The sequence below is a fragment of the Phyllobates terribilis genome, unplaced genomic scaffold, assembly GCF_046119375.1.
Source record: "Phyllobates terribilis strain yellow unplaced genomic scaffold, ASM4611937v1 Scaffold_2__4_contigs__length_985480577, whole genome shotgun sequence".
Classification (NCBI taxonomy): domain Eukaryota; kingdom Metazoa; phylum Chordata; class Amphibia; order Anura; family Dendrobatidae; genus Phyllobates; species Phyllobates terribilis.
The window spans coordinates 393,139,787-393,164,282 of NW_027362762.1; positions in this window are offsets into that span (position 1 = coordinate 393,139,787).

Here is a 24,496-nt window from a genome sequence, read left to right on the forward strand (position 1 = left end):
GGGGTAATAGGGTTGGATTTGATGTCAGCTTATAATGCCAGCTGACATCAAGCCCAGGTTAGTAATGGAGAGGCGTCTATAAGACACCCCCATTACTAACCCCATAGTCAAAGTTAAAAAAAACCACAAACACTGTCAGTGACGTGCATGAGGTTAGCTGAGTTCATTGGACATGAGTTCACCTCATGCACGTCACTGACAGCGTGGGAGAATTCTCACGCTGAAGCGCTGAGTGCAGGAGAATTTTCCCACGCTGTCAGTGACGTGCATGAGGTGAGCCGAGTTCATTGGACATGACCTCGGCTCATCTTTATGCCGTCACAGCGAGACACTGAGGAGCGCAAGCATGCCTGCGCTTCTCAGTGTCTGTGGGATGACAGGCTGGATCGCAGCGTTCTGCTGCGGTCCAGCCTGTCATCTCGATGTAGCAGAGCTGAAGCTGTCGTGGGAACCATGGAAAGGTAAGGATGAGGTTGCTTTATTATTTTTATTTTATGGCAGGAGATCGTTGGCTTCAGCTGGAATGGGCGTGATGGTAAGTATGGTTTAATTTAGAACAATAAAGAATTGTGTGTTTATTTCAATTAAGGGACTTTTTTCTGGGTGTTGTGTTTTTTTTAAATACTTTACTAGAAATTCATGGTGGTCATGTCTAATATTGGCATGACCCCATGAATTTCGGGCTTAGGGCCAGCTGATAATGCCAAGCTGGCCCTAACTCCTTTATTACCCAGTGAGCCACCGCACCAGGGCCCTGGATGAGTTGGGTACAGCGCCAGAAGATGGCGCTTCTATGAACGCGCCATTTTCCGGGGTGGCTGCGGACTGCAATTTGCAGCGGGGGTGGCCCAGAAAGCTTGGGCCTCCCAGCACTGCGGATTACAGCCCCCAGCAGCCTAGTTGTACCTGGCTGGACACAAAAACAGGGCGAAGCCCCACGTCAATTTTTTTTTAATTATTTCATTACATAATTAAAAAAAAGGGCTTCCCTATATTGTTGTGTCCAGCCAGGTACAAATAGGCAGCTGGTGGTTGGGGGCAGCCCGTTACTGCCTGCTGTACCTGGCTGGACACAAATATAGTGCGAAGCCCCACGTCAATTTTTTTAAATTATTTCATGAAATAATTAAAAAAAAAGGGCTTCCCTATATTGTTGTGTCCGGCCAGGTACAAATAGGCAGCTGGGAGTTGGGGGCAGCCCGTTCCTGGATGCTGTACCTGGCTGGCATACAAAAATATGGCAAAGCCCACGTCAAAATTTTTGGGAAAAATTAATTAAAAAATAAATAATAATTTAGGGACTGCATCTTTATTAACCTCTCAAGTGTCATTTAGTGTTAAAATAAAGGATTTATTAAAAATAAAATTGGCGTGGGATCCCCCATAATTTTAGTCTCTAGCGGAGGTTAAGCAGACGGCTGGGGCAGATGTTTGAAGCCTGGGAAGGGGGTAATACCCACGGAGCTTCCCAGGCTACTAATATCAGCCCCCAGCTGAATACCTAGCCTTTACTAGCTATTAAAATGGGAGACCCCCCAAAAAAATGACGTGGGGTCCCCCCTATTTTAATAGCTAGCAAAGGCTAGGCAGACAGCTAGGGGCTGATATTAATAACCCAGGAAGGGTGCCATGAATATTGGCCCCCTCCCAGGCTAGAAACACCAGCCATCAGCCGCCCCAGAAATGGCGCATCCATAGGATGCGCCAATTCTGGCACTTAGCCTCGCTCTTCCACGCTGCCCTGGTGCGGTGGCAGAGGGTAATAGGGTTGGGGTTCATGTCAGTGCCAGCTGCCATGAAGCCCAGGTTAGTAATGAGGGGCGTCTATAAGACACCCCCATTACTAACCTACAAAGAGTTAAAAATAAAAAACACACACTACACCCAGAAAAAAAAATTTTTATTTGAAAAAAAACACAACATTTTATTTAATTCTTAGTTTACTAAAAAAAAAAAAAGTTACCTGTCCACGTTCCTGCGCTGATCTCCCATGCACAGCTGTCACATCTGGAGATGGTGACAGCTGTGCATGGCTGCTGTAAGTTCACACTGCCGGGAACACGTCCGCTCCCGGCAGCGGGAGCCACTGACTGAGGTCACCAGAGTGCATTCAGTCAGACCAGCTCCGGAGACCTCCTTTACGGCACTGCTGTACCGTGGGAATTTCTCACGGTACAGCGGGGCCGTAAAGCAGCTAACCGGAGCAGCGCTGCCTGAACTCCGGCGAACCCGCTTATGCAATGACGGGGCTGCTTTACGGCCCCGTCATTCTAGCGGCGGCGGCGGTTCAGAGCGGTCACATTCTATGTGGCTGCTCTAAACTGGAGATCTTCGTGGGAGACTCGTGGACTACTACGGAGGGGTAAGGATAAGGTTGTGGTTTATTATTTTACATTTTATTACAGGAGATCGATGGCTTCGGGGAATTAGGTGTCTAGGTGAGTATAGGTGTAGTTTTTTATTTTTTACTTTATTTTAGGTGGCGATCGGCGGGGACAGGTAATGTATAAACTAATTTATTTTTGGTAACCACTGGCCACCAATGACATGTATTTAAAATTTATTGGGGACCAAAAACAAAAAAAAATATGGGGGCCTAAATAAAACATGTATAGGGGCAAAAATATAAACCTATGGGGGCCAAAATAACATATGGGGCAGTTTAAATAGCAGGATCAGGCTGATGGGAACTACTGCTCCCATCAAGCTGATCCTGCTGGCACGAGTGGACGGGGGACAGACATAGGCCGATGGGAGTAGTTGTGTCACATCGGCCTATATCTGCCTGCACGCACACACCCGCAGACATCGCACACACACCGCACACACACCGCACACACCCGCACACATCGCACACACCCGCAGACACCGCACACACACCGCGCACACCCGCACAGACACCCACACACACCAATCATGACCGGTCTGGGAGGTGAGGCTGACCTGTGCGGCTGTGGGAAAGTTCATGTGAGTTCATGCAATGCAGTCAAGCATGAACTCACATGAACCCTCTGAGGGCACCGCGGCTACTTCAAATGAACAGCTGATCAGCATCACCTGATACCTCAGCTGTTCATTTGAAATAACCGGCGGGAAAGCGCAGCACAGAACGGGAAATCTGGCGGTGAAGTCTTTTCACTGCCGGCTTCCCCGCCCGGGTCCTTCGCTCCCCGCTCCTTGGTGCTGCGCTCCCTGCCCGGTCCTAATTTCCGATCGGGATGGGAGGTGGCGGGGGGAGCGGAGGATCGGGGTGGGAGGCTGCGGGGAAGCAGTATGGGGCTGTGTGATTGTTTAAAAGCCGGCGGCTTTTTACCGCCCGCCGGCTTTTAAATAATCAGGAGAATTCTCCCACGCTGGGATGGCATTCTGATGACAGGCTGGATCGCAGCTGAGCGCTGCCATCCAGCTTGCCATCCAGCAGGCATTATGAGAACTTCCGATTCCGGTATTCGATATTCTAAAAGTATCGGAATTAAGTATCGGAATTCCGATACCGCGAATATCGGCCGATACCCGATATTTCAGTATCGGAATGCTCAACACTAATTATCATGGCTTGAGGGCAGTACTGTGTACGGGTCCTTCTCCCACTGGTCGTTCAACTTGTGGAGCCGCCTCTTTCTCTTCAAGACCTGCTCTCCAGGTACTAGGGGAACAGCGGGAGCATGCTGGTTATAAGTCTTCTCTTGCCTTTCTCTTGCTTGAGACAGACTCCGCTCGACGCTCTCCTGTACTTTCCGATACTGCTGCTGCCATTCTGTATCCCAGTCTGCCGCTGGCGAGGTGTCCTCAGGTGTCAGGACTTCCATATCCAGGTCAATAGGCAGCTTACCAGGTCTTGCTCTCATTAGGTAAGCCGGGGTACAGTTGGTGGAACCTACAGGGATGTGATTATATAAGTCCACCAGATCAGGCAGTTTTTCAGGCCAGAGACTGCGTTCTTCCAGGGGCAACGTTTTTAGCAAGTCTATCACCACCTGGTTCATTTTCTCACATAGTCCGTTGGTCTGAGGGTGATAGGGCGTTGTTCTTATCTTCCTGCAGCCATACAGATTGCAGAACTCTTGGAAGACCTCCGCTTCGAAGGCTGTTCCTTGGTCCGTCAGCACTTGCTCCGGATACCCGTGTGGACGGCAGCAGTGCTGCTGGAAGGCTCTAGCTGCTGTTTGAGCCGTTAAGTCCTTGACAGGGACCACCACCAGGAACCGGGAGTAGTGATCTACGATTGTGAGGGCGTAGACGTACCCAGATTTGCTTGGAGCCAGTTTCACATGGTCCAGAGCTACCAGCTCCAGTGGCTGCCTGGTGATGATGGGCTGCAGAGGAGTCTTCTGGCTGGCACGGTCCTTCCTTCTTAGGTTGCACGGGCCACAGTCCCTGCACCACCTCTCGATAGCTCCTCTCATGCCTACCCAGTAGAACCGTCCACGCAACAGGAACTCCAGCTTCTTCCATCCGAAGTGTCCTGCTCCGTCGTGGTATGCCTCCAGAACCATAGCCGCATCTCGTCTTGGGACCACTACCTGCCAGGTCAGCTCATGTGTTCGAGAGTTGACCATTCTCCGGCACAGCTTCTCCTTGTAAAGAAACAGCTTACTTTTCTCTTTCCACAGTTGCTTGGTCTCCTCCGGAGTGTCTGGATCAAGACGGGCATCAGCCTGTGTCAGCATTTCCTTCACCAGACGGACTGCGGGATCACTGTCTTGTGTCTCCGCCCAGCTGTAGTGGGGTAATTGAACGTAGCAGAGCGCCTGTCCCTTACACGGTGGGAATACAGGGTAATCCCATGAGGGTGGAACACAGGGAGTTCGACTTCTTCCAGTTCTTCTGGATCTTCCCCTACGTCCGGTAAGCTTGGCATTCTGGACAGGGCATCCACGTTGGCATTTGAGCGTCCCGCCCGGTATTTGATGGTGAATTCATAGTTGGACAGGCGGGCCATCCATCTCTGCTCCAGGGCACCAAGTCTTGCAGTGTCCAGGTGTGTCAACGGGTTGTTATCCGTGTACACGGTGAACTTGGAAGAGGCAAGGTAATGCTTGAAACGTTCGGTCACTGCCCACACCACTGCCAGGAACTCTAGCTTGAATGAGCTATAATTCTCAGGGTTTCTCTCCATGGGCCGTAGTTTTCGGCTGGCGTAAGCGATTACCCATTCTTTCCCCTGCTGGATCTGGGACAGTACGGCTCCTAGCCCGATGTTGCTCGAGTCCGTGTGGAAGATAAAAGGCTGGCCGTAGTCAGGGTACGCCAGGATTTCATTCCCCGTGAGGGCCATCTTCAGCTGGCGGAAGGACTCCTCTTCCAGCTTTTCCCACCTGAAGGGCTCTGCATAGGAGCTGCCATTTTGGTGAAACCGGGAATGAATCTTCGGTAGTAGCCTACCAACCCGAGGAACTGCCGCACTTCCTTTATGCTGGAGGGTCTTGGCCAGTCTTTAATCACGGTGATCTTATCGGGGTCGGGAGCCACTCCGTCAGCACTCACCACGTGTCCCAGGTACTGTACCTTTGGTTTCAGCAGGTGACACTTGGAGGGTTTCACCTTTAGGCCGTAGCTTGCCAGGGCGTCAAACACTTCTGCCAGGTGTTTCAGATGGTCCTCGTAGGGTTTGGAATAAACGATGAGATCGTCCAGGTATAACAGGACCGTCTCGAAATTCCGGTGTCCCAGACAGCATTACATCAACCGCTGGAAGGTTCCTGGTGCGTTGCAGAGCCCGAACGGCATACAGTTGAATTCGCTGAGACCCATCGGGGTGGTGAATGCAGTCTTCTCCTTGTCCGCCTCTGCTACCGGAACCTGCCAGTACCCGCTAGTAAGATCCAAAGTGGAGAAGAAGTTAGCAGATTTTAATGCAGCTAAAGATTCTTCTATTCTAGGTAACGGGTACGCATCTTTGTGTGTGATACGGTTGACCTTTCTGTAGTCTACACACTTTCTCATTGTGTTGTCCTTCTTTTTCACTAGAACTAGTGGAGCTGCCCAGGGGCTACAGCTGTCCCTGATTACCCCAGCCTCCTTCATGTCCCACAACATCCCCTTTGCATGCTGATAGTGGGCAGGGGGTACAGGTCGGTATCTTTCCTTTATGGGTGGATGGTCTCCTGTGGGGATGTGATGTTCTACCCCCTTTACTCGCCCGAAGTCTAGCGGGTGTTTACTAAAGACTCTTTCGTACTCCTGAACCACCCGGTAGACTCCCTGTTTTTGGTGTGAGGGAGTGGAGTCAGTACCCAAATGCAGTTGCTGACACCAGTCCTCCATTTGTTTCTTAGAGCCGTTACCTTCCTCTGGTTGAGATGGAGGCAAGGGTTCTACGGCCTTCACAGAATTTTGGTTTATGGTGAACAATATGGCTAGCGTGGCATACCGGGGCAGGTGTACTTCTCTCTCCCCGATATTTACGATGCGGACAGGTACCCTCCCATGGCGTACATCGACCACTCCCCGTGCTGTCAAAATGGTGGGCCTACTGTCTGAGTAGACGGGCTCTACCATTGCTTGGTAGTCTCTACCTCTTAGACCAATAGCTGCCCGGCACCATATCATCATCTCACTTTTCGGGGGCATGGCAATAGGGAACGGGTCACTCACACATTCTCACGCTACCAATCTCACCAACAGATAATTCCACCTGTTGCCGTTTCATCAGTGCCCGGATCTCTTTTTGGAGGACACGCTGCTGGCTGGAACTGGCGTTCATGGCAACCTGCTGTAAAATGAGAATTATCTCTGCAAGACAATTTTCAATCACGTTAGTACCCAAGGTTATTTTAGGGTGACTCTCACGACGGTCAATGTCCACAATGATCAGTCCTTGTGCCGCTAGTTCGACTTTACCGATCTTAATGGTCACCTCTTTGAATCCCACCTGCGGCACGGGCTGACCATTGCTGGCGATGATACTCAGGTCGTCATCTGGGTAGCGGGTTATGTCCGAGTCATTCCAGTACCGCTTAAAGAGCACGTACGGGATGGTAGTCATCTGTGACCCAGTGTCTAGTAGGGCACTCATAGGAATGCCATCCAGTACCACAGGCAAGACTGGACATCGCCCTATATATTTATCACGCCACTTTGAAGGGCCTGATGATCTTATGCCTGGGGTTTGGCCCTCTGCCCCAGGTCGTGCCCGTTTAAATGACAGTACCTTGCCATATGTCCGGGTTGATTGCAGCAGCGGCAGATGGGTTGTCCGTCCTCGTTGGATCTGTCGCTGGGTCTTCTTCTGGACGATGGGATCCTGCTCTGTTGGTACCACGGGACGTCCTCCGGACTGGTGGCCAGCTTGATCCTACCTGGAGGAGAGACCTGTAAAGACTGCACAGTTCGGGTTAGCGCGGCCACGCTTTTAGTTAGCTTTTGGACCTGATGGTGCAGGTCTGTAGCCGGGTTGTTGTCCAAAGCCTGCGAACCAGCTCCTATAGGCTCTGCAGACAAGGGCGCCGCCTCCTGGTGATAGGTAATAGCAGGGCGCCGGTGGGTTACAGCACTACCCGTTGCCGGTTCTCTGAGCACCCGGATGGCCCTGTCTTTTAACTTTGCAAAGTCTAAACCAGTGTTCTGCAAGGCCATTGCACGTAACTGGGTTCGGTGGGCGTTGGACAGCAGACCCTCAATGAATTGCTCAGTTAATACTTCATCTGCATTCCGCACACTGTCAGGGTCTGCCTGTTTAATGGCTCCCAGGGCCTCTTGCAAACTCAAAGCATAGTCTCTTATACTGTCTTGGGCCCGCTGCTTGCACCCATAAAATCTAATTTTGATCTCGGCTGAGGTGCGGGTATCAAAAGTGTCCTTCAGCCGGGCTAAGCTCTCCTTTACGGTCTCCTTGTCCCGGACTGACCAGGACTTTACTTCGCGTTGGGCTGCGCCGGTTAGCTGGCCTATTAATATGCTCACTTTCTGGCCCTCCGTCAGGGGGTATACCTTAAATAGGCTGTACAGTCTCTCTTTAAAGTCGCTTAGGGTATGCGACTCCCCTGAGTATTGGGGCAGCCAGGCCGCTCCGGAGATGTAAGGCATTGTAAATGGCATTACTGCGGCGGTGGCCGCGCTGGTGGTAGAGGGTCCCTCCGTGTCCGTCATCTTCCTCCCCCCTAGTTAAGTGTGGCCTACCTTCCGACGATCCTCTTCTGTAGGCCGCGGCTCCGCTGGTGCGGCTCCGGACGAGGACCTTGCGTTGCGTCCTGGTGACGTCAGCATCGCTCTCTCTCCCTTCCAGGACCTTGCGCAGCGTCGGTGCGTAGGGCGGAGCTTCAGGTCTCGCGCGCTTTCGGCGTCCACGCCCCTCTTCTTCCCGCGTGGCGTCCCGAAGATGGCACCCGATGGTGGGAAAACGACTGCGTATGGCGGGAAAACAGCTGCGGATGGCGGGAAAACGGCTGAAGATCGCGGGAAACTTCACCACGGCAGGTATGACAGGCTTTTAAAGGCGCGCAGTACCCGGTGGTTGCGGGCTAGAAATCCTGCCGACTACGCCAAAGTTGACGCATCCCCTGGGCCGTGTGGGCACGTGTGTGGGATACCCGGAGCCGGGTCTCCGGGGTTATAGTCTCCGTGGCGATGACCCGGTCCCGTGGCTCAGGGTGGTCAAACCAGTGGCAGTCTATTTGTAAGGTTTTAGGTTAATTGTCCGACTACGCCACCCGTGGATTGCAGTCAGGGTGTACCGCCGCTGAGGCTGGTGTTGTATGCGCAACAGAGAATGGGATGACTCCCCACGGGAGGAGTATAGCCTTAGGGCAATGAGTGTGAATGATGGGAGTAATGGTGCACGAGCGCAACAGGAACGACTCAGAGTCTTTGCAGTGCAGTTCAGGGTCTTTACTGATGATAATAAGGCAGACCCTCCCGGGAGTACTGGCTAGCATAAGAGGCCTGGTCAGTCTGTGAGCAAACAGGAGTTCCCCTGACCAGGTGGAGTTGTAGGCCTCCCCGTCTGTCTGCACTCTTCCTGGCTACTTTGCTATAAGCGGGTGATAGTAGCCCACGTCCCTGAGTGTACCGTGTAGTGCTCACCCGTATGGCTGGTGACTTGGGGCCTTCTGTTAGCCTCCACTCCTCGATGGCGGTGCTGGTCCCTTGCTTGTGACTGAGCCTCCGGGCTTCTATGGCCAGAGGACCTGGAATCCCCTGCCGGCTGGGTTCTGCTGTTGGACTTAGAGATACTTACAGCCTCGGACTCCGGTGTCCGGTACTTAGATTCTTCTGCCAGGGCGAGCTCTGCTTAGCTCCAACCCCTGGCACTCAGCTCCTGCTCCTACAGAGCTCCTGCTGTTTCTTTCCCTGTGTCTGCTTGTTCTCCCCTAACCCCACCCCAGACCTAGTTTTTAAGGGCAGATTCCTCCCCTCCCAGGACTGGCAGGAGGTGTTGCATGCTTAAGGGCTCCTGACCAGGAAACCTCCCACTTGCTTTCAGACGTAATATTTCTATTACTGTGGTAACCAGACCCCTGGGGTGCCACATTTCTCTTCGAATATTCTGAATAGTTATGTCTAATCTGTCATTAGCTTCTGTTGTTGAATTGTTGTAAAGACTCACAGCGACTCTTCACTCTTCCAAGAATGCACCGGAAATATGCAAATTACCTTTCTCGAGCTTCAATTCCTGGTTTGTCGATTTCCTTCAAGCAGCTCGATTCAGCTACACCCAAAGATCTTCAGACGCACATCGACTCTTCACTCTTCCCAGATTGCACGTGACATATGAAAATTACCTTCCTCGAGCTTCAATTCCTGACTGTATCAAAGTCAAAGCCAAATTCCACAACATATTAAAAACAAAGCAGCTTTGTTTAAAACATGACACATCAATCAAAGACAAACAATGCAGCGTCTTTTTCCGCAACTTTAAATTCCATTCTTACTTCATTCTCTTCTACCAATAAAGATGTCTCGCACTTGCGCAGTGGGATCACTGGCTGTTCAACAGGGTACAATGAGGCGCGCCTGCTCAGCTTTCCGATTCCACTGCACAGCCGCAAGACTACGGGAACTACGCGATGACAGAGAGACGTCATCTACGTACATGCACTTATAAGAGGCGGCGTTTGAAGAGACTGGGGGTGGCATTTGAAGGGACCAGAGCGACATTGATCACAATGTAGAGACACCCATCGGACCGGACCAGACCGTGCAATTTACATACAGCGCGGGACAAGTATAAAACACTTTTTCTGAGGTATAAAGGGGCACATCTGAGGATATTAAGGGGTTGCAGGAACCTCATTCTTATGATCTTAAAGGTGATGGGCAGGGTTTATAAGGCAAAAAACTTTTGACAGGTTCCCTTTAATAGTCACTCATAGAAAAACACACACATTCCCACATGTACCACTGTATGTAGACACTACACTCATACATACAATAACAACAAATATAGAAACACATACACACACTATATCCTATACACACAATTGTTATTTTGTCACTCTTGTCATATTTTATAGTGGTAACCTCCCTTAGCATGCCTGGAGGAAGGGCAGTACAGCAGCCATTGATTTCTTGCTGGTTTCCTCCACTGTGTTTTTCCTGTCCTGAGTGTTGCTGCACGCACTTCATGAATGATAGGAGGTAACCAGCACATATAAAATATATAACAAACTTCACATTTTTTTAAATCTCTGTGAAGTGTCTGAGTATTTCATACCTTTATGTATGGAAGCAGAGTTAAGTCTTAGATGTGAGACTTGATTAAAATGGTGCATCTACTTTTTTTTCCCTGAATAATAATCCAGAGAAGTTTGGTACTTAAATCGAGCAGGTCAGACCCACAGATGGGATCGACTTGAGTACCGAGTAAAATGGAAGTCAATGGGAAACTCGAGCATTTCCCTGAAAGATCCTACAGGAGGGCTGGAGTAGCAGGAAAATCTCTGAAATGGATGGAAACAGCGCTCAAATGGAATGGGAACAGCATAGGGAAGACACCTGGGCACATCCCTGACTCCCAGGTCGCTGTTGGGAACAATATTGTCTGAGTATTACTCCACTTTTATGGACTGACAATAAAACATATAAAACCAAAGCTAAAGTGTATTTTACAGGAAAAAATGATAGGAAACATTCTTTCCTGTATAATTGTGTGACACCCCAGGGGTCTGGTTGCCACAGTAATAGAGATATTATGTCTGAGAGCAAGTGGGAGGTTTCTCTGGTCAGGATCCCTAAGCATGCTACACGGTCCGCCCAGACCTGGGAGGGGAGGAATCTGCCCTTATAAACTGGGTCTGGGGCGGGATTAGACAGAGTCAGAGCCTGGAGTTCAGTTCCAGACACAGGGAAAGTGAGAACAGGAGCTCTGTAGGAGCAGTAGCTGAAGTCCAGGGGCTGGAGCTGAGCAGAGCTCGCCCTGGACGAAGACACTAAAACCGGACACAGGAGTCCGAGGCTGTGGGGACTGATATACACCCAGCAGCAGAAACCAGCCGGCAGGGGATTCCAGGTCCTCTGGCCATAGAAGCCCGGAGGCTCAGAAACAAAGAAGGGACCAGCGCCGCCATCCAGGAGCGGAGGCTAACAGAAGGCCCCAAGTCACCAGCCATACGGGTGAGCACCACACGGTATACTCAGGGACGTGGGCTACTTGTAACCGCTGACAGCAAGGTAGCCAGGAAGAGTGCAGATAAACGGGGAGGCCTACAACTCCACCTGGCCAGGGGAACTCCTGCTTGCTCGCAGACTGACCAGGCCCCTTATACTAGCCAGTACTCCCGGGAGGGTCTGCCTTGTACCATCAGTAAAGACCCTAAACTGCACCTCCCGTCTCTGTGATTCCTTGCCGCTCCTGCACCATTAGCAATGGGACCCTCAGACCATCACTCCCATCATCTTCCACATTAGCTGCCCTGAGGCAATACTTCTCCCATACTCGGCTGCGCAAACAACATCAGCCTCAGCGGTCTGCAGCGCAGCGGCGGTCCCCACTGACCGCAATCCACGGGTGGCGTAGTGGGACACTTATTACAATACAAATAGACTGCTACTGGTTTGATCACCCTGGGCACGGACCGGGTCACCGCCACGGAGAACTACAACCCCCAGCGATCCGGCTCCGGGTATTCCCCCTGCACAGCAGCACAGCATAGGCCCAGGGGGTGAGTCAACTTTGGCATAGTCGGCAGGATTTCATGCCCGCAACCACCGGGTACTGCGTGCCTGAAAAAGAGACTTTTATACTTACCTGTGGTGAAGTTTCCTGCCGTCCGGAGTCATTTCCCGCCATCCGGAGCCGATTCCCGCCATTAGACGCCATCTTGGACCGTTTCCCGCCGTCTTCTGCCTTCTTCCCGCCATCCACAGCTGCTTCCCGCCTTCGGGCGCCATCTTCGGAACGCCGAGCAGGAAGAAGAGGGTCGTGGACGCTGAAAGCGCGCGAGACCCGAAGCTCCGCCCCACGCTCCGCCCCACACAGTGACGCTGCGCAAGGTCCTGGAAGGGAGGAAGAGCGACGCTGACGTCATCGGAGCGCTACGCCAGGTCCTCAACCCCGACGATCGACTGCGGAGCCGCGGCCTACGGAAGAAGAGCATCGCAAGGTAGGCCACGGTCCACTAGGGGGGAGGAGGATGCCGGATACCGAGGGGAGCTCCACTGCCACAGCCACCGCCAGCGCAACCGCTGCAGCAGTTATGCCATTCACCATGCCCTATATCCCGGGGGCAACCTGGCTACCCTAGTACTCAGGGGAGTCACATACTCTAAATGACTTTAGAGAAAGACTGGATAGCCTCTTCCAGGTGTACCCCCTCCCAGAAGAGCAAAAAGTGAGCATCCTGGTGGCCCAATTAATCGGGGCAGCCCAAAGGGAGGTAAAGTCCTGGCCACCTGGGAGGAAGAGGACTGTCAGAGACATACTAACCCGGCTGAAAGACACATTTGACACCCGCACCTCAGCCGAAATAAAACTAAGATTTTATGGGTGCAAACAACGGGCACATGAGAGTATAAGAGACTATGCTCTAAACCTACAAGAGGCCCTGAGAGCCATTAAGCAGGCAGACCCTGACAGCGTGGGAAATGAAGATAAGCTGTTGACTGAACAATTTATTGAGGGTCTACTGTGCAATGCCCACCGAACCCAGTTGCGGGCAATGGCCTTACAGGACCCTGACCTGGACTTTGCACAGTTCAAGGACAGAGCCATCCGGGTGCTCCGAGAACCGGCACCAGGTGGCGCTGTGACCCACAGGCGCCCTGCTATCACTTACCACCAGGAGACGGCGCCCTCGTCTGCAGGGCCTGTGGGAGCTGATGCGCAGGCTTTAAACAGTGACCCGGCTACAGACCTGCACCATCAGGTCCAAGAGCTGACTAAGAGCGTTGCCGCGCTAACCAGAACTGTGCAGTCTTTACAGGTCTCTTCTCCAGGAAAGATCCAGCTGGCATCCGGACCAGAGGACGTCCCGTGGCGCCGACTGAGGAGGACCCCACCGGCCAGAGGAAGACCCAGCGACAGATACAACGAGGACGGACGACCCATCTGCCGCCGCTGCAATCAACCCGGACATGTGGCAAGGTACTGTCATTTAAATGGGCACAACCTGGGGTAGAGGGCCAACCCCCAGGCATAAGACCATCAGGCCCATCAAACTGGCGTGATAAATACGTAGGGGGACGTCCAATCTTGCCTGTGGTACTGGATGGCATTCCTATGAGTGCCCTACTAGACACTGGGTCACAGGTGACCACCATCCCGTACGTGCTCTTTAAGCAGTACTGGAATGACTCGGACATAACCCGCTACCCAGATGACGACCTGAGTATCATCGCCAGCAATGGTCAGCCCGTGCCGCAGGTGGGATTCAAAGAGGTGACCATTAAGATCGGTAAAGTTGAACTGGCGGCACAAGGACTGATTATAGTGGACATAGACCGTCATGAGAGTCACCCTAGAATAACCTTGGGAACTAATGTGATTGAAAATTGTCTTGCAGAGGTGATTCTCATTTTACAGCAGGTTGCCAAGAACGCCAGTTCCGGCCAGCAGCGTGTGCTCCAAAAAGAGATCCGGGCACTGATGAAGCGGCAACAGGTGGAACTATCTGGTGGTGAGATAGGTAGCGTGAGAATGTGTGACCCGTTCCCTATTGCCATGCCCCCAAAAAGTGAGATGATAATTTGGTAACGGGCAGCTATTGGTCTAAGAGGTAGAGACTACCAAGCAATGGTAGAACCCGTCTACTCAGACAGTAGGCCCACCATTTTGACAGCACGGGGGGTGGTCGATGTACGCCATGGGAGGGTGCCCGTTCGCATCATAAATATCGGGGAGAGAAGTACACCTGCCCCGGTATGCCACGCTTGCCAAATTGTTCACCATAAACCAGAATTCTGTACAGGCCGTGGAACCCTTGCCTCCATCTCAACCAGAGGAAGGTAACGGCTCTAAGAAACCAATGGAGGACTGGTGTCAGCAACTGCATTTGGGTACTGACTCCACTCCCTCACACCAGAAACAGGGAGTCTATCGGGTGGTTCGAGAGTACGAGAGAGTGTTTAGTAAAACACCCGCTAGACTTCGGGCAAGTAATGGGGGTAGAACACCACATCCCCACGGGAGACCATCCTCCCATAAAGGAGAGATACCGACCCGTACCCCCGGCACACTACCAGCACGCCAAAGGGATGCTTAGAGACATGAAGGAGGCTGGGGTAATCAGGGACAGGTGTAGCCCCTGGGCAGCTCCACTAGTCTTAGTGAAAAAGAAAGACAACACCATGAGAATGTGTGTAGACTACAGGAAGGTCAACCGTATCACACACAAAGATGCGTACCCGTTAGCAATGATAGAAGAGTCCTTAGCTGCATTAAAATCTGCTAACTTCTTCTCTACTTTGGATCTCACTAGCGGGTACTGGCAGGTTCCTGTAGCAGAGGCGGACCGGGAGAAGACCGCATTCACCACCCCGATGGGTCTCAGCGAATTTAACTGTATGCCGTTCGGGCTCTGCAACGCACCAGGAACCTTCCAACGGTTGATGGAATGCTGTCTGGGACACCGGAACTTCGAGACGGTCCTGTTATACCTGGACGATGTCATCGTCTATTCCAAGACCTACAAGGACCACCTGAAACACCTGGCAGAAGTGTTTGAAGCTCCTGCGAACTACGGCCTAAAGGTGAAACCCTCCAAGTGTCACCTCCTGAAACCAAAGGTGCAGTACCTGGGACATGTGGTGAGTGCTGACGGAGTGGCTCCCGACCCTGATAAGATCACCGTGATTAAGGACTGGCCAAGACCCTCCAGCATAAAGGAAGTGCGGCAGTTCCTCGGGTTGGTAGGCTACTACCGAAGATTCATTCCCGGTTTCACCAAAATGGCAGCCCCTATGCAGGACCTCCTGATAGGTCAATCTCGGAAAGCCAAAAACCAGAAGCCGCCCTTTAGGTGGGAAAAGCTGGAAGAGGTGTCCTTCTGCCAGCTGAAGATGGCCCTCACGGGGGATGAAATCCTGGCATATCCAGACTACAGCCAGCCCTTTATCCTCCACACGGACGCAAGCAACATCGCGCTAGGAGCCGTACTGTCCCAGATCCAGCAAGGGAAAGAACGGGTAATCGCTTACGCCAGCCGAAAGCTACGGCCCACGGAGAGGAACCCTGAGAATTATAGCTCATTCATGCTGGAGTTCCTGGCAGTAGTGTGGGCAGTGACCGAACGCTTCAAGCATTACCTTGCCTCCTCCAAATTCACCGTGTACACGGATAACAACCCGTTGACACACCTGGACACTGCAAGGCTCGGTGCCCTGGAACAGAGATGGATGGCCCGCCTGTCCAACTTTGAATTCACCATCAAATACCGGGCAGGACGCTCAAATGCCAACGCGGATGCCCTGTCTAGAATGCCGAACTTACCGGACGTAGGGGAAGATCCAGAAGATCTGGAAGAACTTGAGCTCCCTGCGTTCCACCGTCATGGGATTACCCTGTATTCTCACCGTGTGAAGGACAGGCGCTACGTGACGTTCAATCCCTTGCCCCACTACAACTGGGCGGAGACGCAAGACAGTGATCCCGCAGTCCATTCGGTGAAGGAAATGCTGACCCAGGCCGATGCCCGTCTTGACCCAGACGCTCCGGAGGAGACCAAGCAACTGTGGAAGGAGAAAAGTAAGCTGTTCCTCTACAGGGAGAAGCTGTGCCGGAGAATGGTTAACTCTCGAACACATGAGTTGACCTGGCAGGTAGTGGTCCCAAGACGAGACGCGGCTATGGTTCTGAAGGCATACCACAACGGAGCAGGGCATTTCGGATGGAAGAAGCTGGAGTTCTTGTTGCGTGAACGGTTCTACTGGGTAGGCATGAGAGGAGCCATCGAGAGGTGGTGCAGAGACTGTGGCCCGTGCCACCTGAGAAGAAAAGACCGAGCCAGCCAGAAGACTCCCCTGCAGCCCATCATCACCAGACAGCCACTGGAACTGGTAGCCCTGGACCATGTGAAACTGGGTATGTCTACGCCCTCACAATCGTAGATCATTACTCCCGGTTCCTGGTGGTGGTCCCGGTCAAGGACTTAACGGCTCAAACCGCAGCTAGAGCCTTCCAGCAGCACTTCTGCCGTTCACACGGGTACCTGGACCAAGTGTTGACAGACCAAGGACCAGCCTTCGAAGCGGAGGTCTTCCAGGAGTTCTGCAACCTGTATGGCTGCAAGAAGGTAAGAACAACGCCCTATCACCCTCAAACCAATGGACTCTGCGAGAAGATGAACCAGGTGGTGATAGATCTGCTAAAAACATTGCCCCTGGAAGAACGCAGTCTGTGGCCTGAGAAACTGCCCGATCTGGTGGACCTGTATAACCACATCCCTGTAGGTTCCACCAACTGTACCCCGGCTTACCTAATGAGAGCAAGACCTGGTAAGCTGCCTATTGACCTGGATATGGGAGTCCTGACGCCTGAGGACACCTCGCCAGAGGCAGACTGGGATACAGAACGGCAGCAGCAGTATCGGAAAGTACAGGAGAGCGTCGAGCGAAGTCTGTCTTAAGCTAGAGAAAGGCAAGAGAAGGCTTATAACCAGTATGCTCCCGCTGTTCCCCTGGTACCTGGAGAGCAGGTCTTGAAGAGGAAGAGGCGGCTCCACAAGTTGGACGACCAGTGGGAGAAGGACCCGTACACTGTACTGCCATCAAGCCATGAGAACCCAAAAATCTGCGTAATTAGTAAGGATGGAGGAGAAACCACAGCCATTGTCTCCAGAGACCACCTGAAGAAGTGTCCCGAGCAGCTGCAAAGCCCTGAAGAAGATCAAGAAAACCCTCAACCCGCAGAGGAAAGGGAAGAAATGATCAGTACCGTACTCGGAGACTTTCCCCGGTCTTGGACACAAGTAAGCGGCGCTGTCGTGGTACCCGTCCTCACCTTTCTCCAGCCAGCCCCGCAAGTGCCTACAGAGGAACCAGTAGAGCTGGAAGAGCAGCCGGCCCAAGAGGCAGAAGAGTTCACACCAGCAGTACAGGAGGATCAACCCTCTACTAGTAGTGAGCCTGCCATGCCCCTAGTGAGCCAAAGAGTGCGCAGACAGCTGCCCAGCTTACCCATAACACCTCCTACACCCTGTAGTGCAGGACCAGTTAGTGAGCTCCTTAGGTCCACTAGAGTCACTAGAGGTCAGATGCCCACTCGCTGGAGAATCTAAACCAATGCACTGTAAAGTTGACTGTTTATTGAAAAATGTTTATGGTTTATGTTTGTTGCCTGTTACTAATTATGTTTCTCAGTTACCCTGCAGATTTATTTGGACTAACAGGTTATGAACACTGGATAACCGGAACAGTTTTGTAGATAGTTGCACCTTGGTGCCTCTTGCGAAGACGGTCGCAGAAGAGAAAACCTGTCTGGCGTGGCCTACTTGCGGTCCAAAGTAGTTAGCTCTACCCTTGCAGCCACGCCCAAGGGCAACGCAAGGGGTTTGCTTTGGACAGGTCCCCTATTCTGTGCCAAGACTTCGCCTTGTTGGGTGACATGGACACCCCCTTTGTTTCATAAACTTCACCTTGGGTGATATGGACACCCGGTCACGGAAACGCCGTGACCTCTACAGACTAAAGCTTCTTGTAAATATGTTGTCTTATTATTGTTACACCCTGTATTTATGTATCTTTAAAAATGTGTTTAGTCCCGGAGTACTAAAATTTACTGGGGGGGAATGTGACACCCCAGGGGTCTGGTTGCCACAGTAATAGAGATATTATGTCTGAGAGCAAGTGGGAGGTTTCTCTGGTCAGGATCCCTAAGCATGCAACACGGTCCCCCCAGACCTGGGAGGGGAGGAATCTGCCCTTATAAACTGGGTCTGGGGCGGGATTAGACAGAGTCAGAGCCTGGAGTTCAGTTCCAGACACAGGGAAAGTGAGAACAGGAGCTCTGTAGGAGCAGTAGCTGAAGTCCAGGGGCTGGAGCTGAGCAGAGCTCGCCCTGGACGAAGACACTAAAACCGGACACAGGAGTCCAAGGCTGTGGGGACTGATATACACCCAGCAGCAGAAACCAGCCGGCAGGGGATTCCAGGTCCTCTGGCCATAGAAGCCCGGAGGCTCAGTCACAAAGAAGGGACCAGCGCCGCCATCCAGGAGCGGAGGCTAACAGAAGGCCCCAAGTCACCAGCCATACGGGTGAGCACCACACGGTATACTCAGGGACGTGGGCTACTTGTAACCGCTGACAGCAAGGTAGCCAGGAAGAGTGCAGATAAACGGGGAGGCCTACAACTCCACCTGGCCAGGGGAACTCCTGCTTGCTCGCAGACTGACCAGGCCCCTTATACTAGCCAGTACTCCCGGGAGGGTCTGCCTTGTACCATCAGTAAAGACCCTAAACTGAACCTCCCGTCTCTGTGATTCCTTGCCGCTCCTGCACCATTAGCACTGGGACCCTCAGACCATCACTCCCATCATCTTCCACATTAGCTGCCCTGAGGCAATACTTCTCCCGTGGGGAGTCATCCCATACTCGGCTGCGCAAACAACATCAGCCTCAGCGGTCTGCAGCGCAGCGGCGGTCCCCACTGACCGCAATCCACGGGTGGCGTAGTCGGACACTTATTACAATACAAATAGACTGCCACTGGTTTGACCACCCTGGGCACGGACCGGGTCACCGCCACGGAGAACTACAACCCCTAGCGATCCGGCTCCGGGTATTCCCCCTGCACAGCAGCACAGCATAGGCCCAGGGGGCGAGTCAACTTTATATCAGGCAAAATTAAAAAGAGAAAGAAAATGTATTTTCCATCCATTAATAGCCGGGCCATCTCTCACTATATTTCCCTGTCACTTATGACTACAGTAGATGACATAGTAGAGAGGTTGTTCCTCTGGTTGTTGCTTAATAATTAGGACCTTTTTCATATTTTTTGTCTGGGTGTTTTACACCCATCGGTAGTCACTGGTAAATGTAATTTTAAAATTTTACTACCTTATCTGGGCATGTGCTGTGTGTGACATGGTCAGACACATCTTGTTTAATTTATGAAGGAGGGACTCTGAAACTCACAAAGCCAATGTGGACAATGCAAGAACTGCCAAAAATTATAAGGAAGAGGGATTCCGATACACTCTGCATTAGACATAAAGGAGGGCCTCGTACACATTCTGTTAAAATTGTTAGGTAGTGGGACTCCTAGACTCATAAAGCCTATGCACTAAGTAGAAGACCCCTAGAAGACACTTAGAGGAGAGCATCAGAAAAGATTTTTCTCCCATTTTTGAGGAGTGGGACTCCTAGATTAGCAAAGCCTGCGCATTATGTGCAAGGGCTGAAAAGCATTTACCCCTGGTGGGTATACATGTATATATGTAAGAGAATTGTATAGGTAGGGCTTATACACATCCTGTAAAAATTATGAAGGAGGGCATCATGCACACCCAGGAGAAATTAAGAGCGAGGGTTGCATGATGACCATCTAAAAATTATGAGTAAGGGCCACCTGATGATCCTTTAAAAATTTTGAGTGAGTGCCACCTGATGACCCTCTAAAAATTTTGAATGAGGAACACCTGATGACCCTCTAAAAATATTGAGTGAGGGCCGCATGATGACCCTCTAAAAATTTGGAGCGAGGGCTGCAGGATGAGCCTCTAAAAATTTGGAGCGAGAGCTGCCTGATCACCCTCTAAAAATTATGAACGAGGTCCACATGATGACCCTCTAAAAATTTGGAGAGAGGGTCTCATGCCTTGCGCATTTTAAATTAGTTATGTAATATACACTACCGTTCAAAAGTTTGGGGTCACCCAGACAATTTTTTTTTCCATGAAAACTCATACTTTTATTTATCAAATGAGTTGCAAAATGATTAGAAAATATAGTCCAGAGATTGACAAGGTTAGAAATAATGATTTTTATTAGAAAGAATTATTTTCTCCTTCAAACTTTGCTTTCGTCAAAGAATGCTCCCTTTGCAGCAATTACAGCATTGCAGACCTTTGGCATTCTAGCTGTTAATTTGCTGAGGTAATCTTGAGAAATTTCATCCCATGCTTCCTGAAGCCCCTCCCACAAGTTGGATTGGCTTGATGGGCACTTTTTGCAAACCGTACGGTTAAGCTGCTCTCACAACAGCTCAATGGGGTTGAGATGTGGTGACTGCGCTGGCCACTCCATTACAGATAGAATACCAGCCGCCTGCTTCTTCCCTAAATAGTTCATACATAATTTGGAGGTGTGCTTTGGGTCATTGTCCTGTTATAGGAGGAAATTGATTCCAATCAAGCGCTGTCCACAGGGTATGTCATGGCGTTGTAAAATGGAGTGATAGCCTCCCTTATTTAAAATCCCATTTACCTTGTACAAATCTCCCACTTTACCAGCACCAAAGCAACCCCAGACCATCACATTACCTCCACCATGCTTGACAGATGGTGTCAGGCACTCTTCCAGCATCTTTTCAGTTGTTCTGCCTCTCACAAATGTTCTTCTGTGTGATCCAAACACCTCAAACTTTGATTCCTCTGTCCATAAAACTTTTTCCAATCTTCCTCTGTCCAATGTCTGTGTTCTTTTTCCCATATTAATCCTTTCCTTTTATTAGCCAGTCTCAGATATGGCTTTTTCTTTGCCACTTTGCCCTGAAGGCCAGCATCCCGGAGTCGCCTCTTCTCTGTAGACGTTGACAATGGCGTTTTGCGTGTACTATTTAATGAAGCTGTCAGTTGAGGAGCTGTGAGGCAACGATTTCTCAAACTACAGACTCTAATGTACTTGTGTTGTTGCTCAATTGTGCAGTGGGGCCTCCCACTTCTCTTTCTATTCTGGTTAGAGCCTTTTTGTGCTCTCCTCTGAAGGGAGTAGTACACACCGTTGTAGGAAATCTTCAGTTTCTTGGCAATTTCTCACATGGAATATCCTCCATTTCTAAGAACAAGAAGAGACTGTCGAATTTCACATGAAAGTTCTCTTTTTCTGGCCATTTTGAGAGTTTCATAGAACAAGCAAATGTAATGCTCCAGATTCTCAACTAGCTCAAAGGAAGGTCAATTTTATAGCTTCTCAAATCAGCCAAACTGTTTTCAGCTGGGCTAAGATACTTGTGCAAGGGTTTTCTATGGTTTTCTAAACTTCCATTACTCTTCTTACACAGTTAGCAAACACAATGTACCATTAAAACTCTGGAGTGGTGGCTGTTGGAAATGGGCCTTTATACACCTATGTAGATATTGCAATAAAAACAAGACATTTGCAGCTAGAATAGTCACTTACCACACTAACAATGTATAGAGTGTATTTCTGATTCCTTTAATGTTAGCTTCATTGAAAAAAAATTTGCTTTTCTTTCAAAAATAATGAAATTTCTAAATGACCCCAAACTTTTGAATGGTAATGTATTATTATTATTTATTGTTATAGCGCCATTTATTCCATGGCGCTTTACATGTGAAAAAGGGGTATACATACAAAAACAATTACAATAATCTTGAACAAAGCATGATGGCGACTGGAAGAGGAGGAGCAAGGACCCTGCCCGCGAGTGCTCACAGTCTACAAGGGATGGGTGAGGTTGGAGCTGGTCGTGCAGTGGTATGGTTGGGCTAGGGTTACTGTAGGTTGCAGTCTTGTCGGAAGAGGTGGGTCTTCAGGTTCCTTTTGAATGTTTTCACGGTAGGCGAGAGTCTGATATGTTGGGGTAGAGAGTTCCAGAGTAGGTGGGATGCATGGGGAAAATCTTGTATGCGATTGTGGGAAGAGGAGATAAGAGGCGAGTAGAGAAGGAGATCTTGTGAGGATCAGAGGTTGCATGCAGGTATGTATCGGGAGACTAGGTCACAGATGTATGGAGTTGACAGGTTGTGGATGGCTTTGTATGCCATGGCTAGGGTTTTGAACTGGAGTCTCTAGACAATGGGGAGCCAGTGAAGAGATTGACAGAGAGGAGAGGCGGGGTAATAGCAGGGGGACAGGTGTATTAGTCGGGCAGCAGAGTTTAGGATAGATTGGAGGGGTGCGAGAGTGTTGGAAGGGAGGCCACAGAGCAGGAGGTTGCAGTAGTCGAGGCGGGAGATGATGAGGGCATGCACTAGTATTTTTGCAGATTCGTGGTTGAGGAATGTGCGGATCTGGGAGATATTTTTGAGTTGGAGTCGGCAGGAAGTGGAAAGTGCTTGGATATGTGGTTTGAAGGAGAGATCAGAGTCCAGGGTTACCCCAAGGCAGCGAGCTTGCGGGACTGGCGAGAGTGAACAGCCATTGACATTTATAGATAGGTCAGGTGGGGGGGGGTGAATGAGATGGTAGAAAGATGATGAATAGAGATGAGCGTTGTTCTACTCGAACTGTTCGCCAATCTCAAATTCGAGCTGTTTTGGGCGGTGTTCGAGCCGGTCGGCGAACACGAACAATTTGAGAAAAATTCGGCTGTTCGAGGTTATGTTCGATAACTGTTCGTGCACCAAAATCATAACTGGATTTTTTCTCAGTAATGATGAAAATTAATGTTAATACGCAGTTTGAGTGTACAGCGGGGCGGGGGGAGGGGCAGGGGATGGATCTCTGCAGGAACAATGAAGATCTCCATTTTTTTTTCTCTTTCCCGCATTTGCAGTGGGGAGGTGCAATCTGTCAGCCTATCAGCAGCGCACACACGGAGCGAAGTGCTTTTTTTCACACAAGCAAGGGCATGTGTGATTGGCAGTGTATGTCACATGTCCTTGCCCTATAAGACCAAGCCATTTTCCCCGTCGCCACCATTTTCTCACTGCTGCAGCTGCGTGTTAGACGGCACCGCTGTTGCTGTGTGCGCTATACCTTGTTAATTTCAAGCCAATTTTCGCAAAAATATACAGAGAGCTTGGGAGTAGGGAATAGTTGTGATTGCAGTCCTTTTAAGGACTAGGTTACAGCATTTCCTACGACTTTTATCAGGCAGGTCTGTGCTCTTAAATAGATAGATTGTGGGAGTAAAGACTAATTGTAATTGGAGTCCTTTTCAGGACTAGGTTACATCAGTTCCTATCAGTTTTTGCCAGGCAGGTCTGTGCCAGTGCTGTGCAAGTTTTTTTCACAGCATTTGGCTGAATCTAGCAAAGCTAATCCTTTTTGGCCTATTGCAGAGTGTGTTAGTCAGTGGAGTAGCCTATCTGTGTTGCAAGATATACCACCTGTGTATAGAATACCAATTTTTTTACTGCACCTAGTGAAGTAAAATCTTTTGGGCATAGCATCATTCTATTAGTCCATCTATACTGACCTCCATCAGGTTGCAAACTGAATATAATTTTTTTCTGCATCTAGCTCTGAAAAAATATTTGGGCTTCTAGCAGTGTGTGGGACTTGGTCTATTAGTCCATCTATACTGACCTCCATCAGGTTGCAAATTAAAAATAATTTTTTTCTGCATCTAGCTCTGAAAAAATATTTGGGCTTCTAGCAGTGTGTGGGACTTGGTCTATTAGTCCATCTATACTGACCTCCATCAGGTTGCAAATTAAAAATAATTTTTTTCTTCATTTAGCTCTGAAAAAATATTTGGGCTTCTAGCAGTGTGTGGGACTTGTTCTATTAGTCCTTCTATACTGACCTCCAGCAGGTTGCAAATTGAATATAATTTTTTTCTGCATCTAGCTCTGAAAAAATATTTGGGCTTCTAGCAGTGTGTGGGACTTGGTCTATTAGTCCATCTATACTGACCTCCATCAGGTTGCAAATTAAAAATAATTTTTTTCTGCATCTAGCTCTGAAAAAATATTTGGGCTTCTAGCAGTGTGTGGGACTTGGTCTATTAGTCCATCTATACTGACCTCCATCAGGTTGCAAATTAAAAATAATTTTTTTCTTCATTTAGCTCTGAAAAAATATTTGGGCTTCTAGCAGTGTGTGGGACTTGTTCTATTAGTCCTTCTATACTGACCTCCAGCAGGTTGCAAATTGAATATAATTTTTTTCTGCATCTAGCTCTGAAAAAATATTTGGGCTTCTAGCGGTGTGTGGGACTTGGTCTATTAGTCCATCTATACTGACCTCCATCAGGTTGCAAATTAAAAATAATTT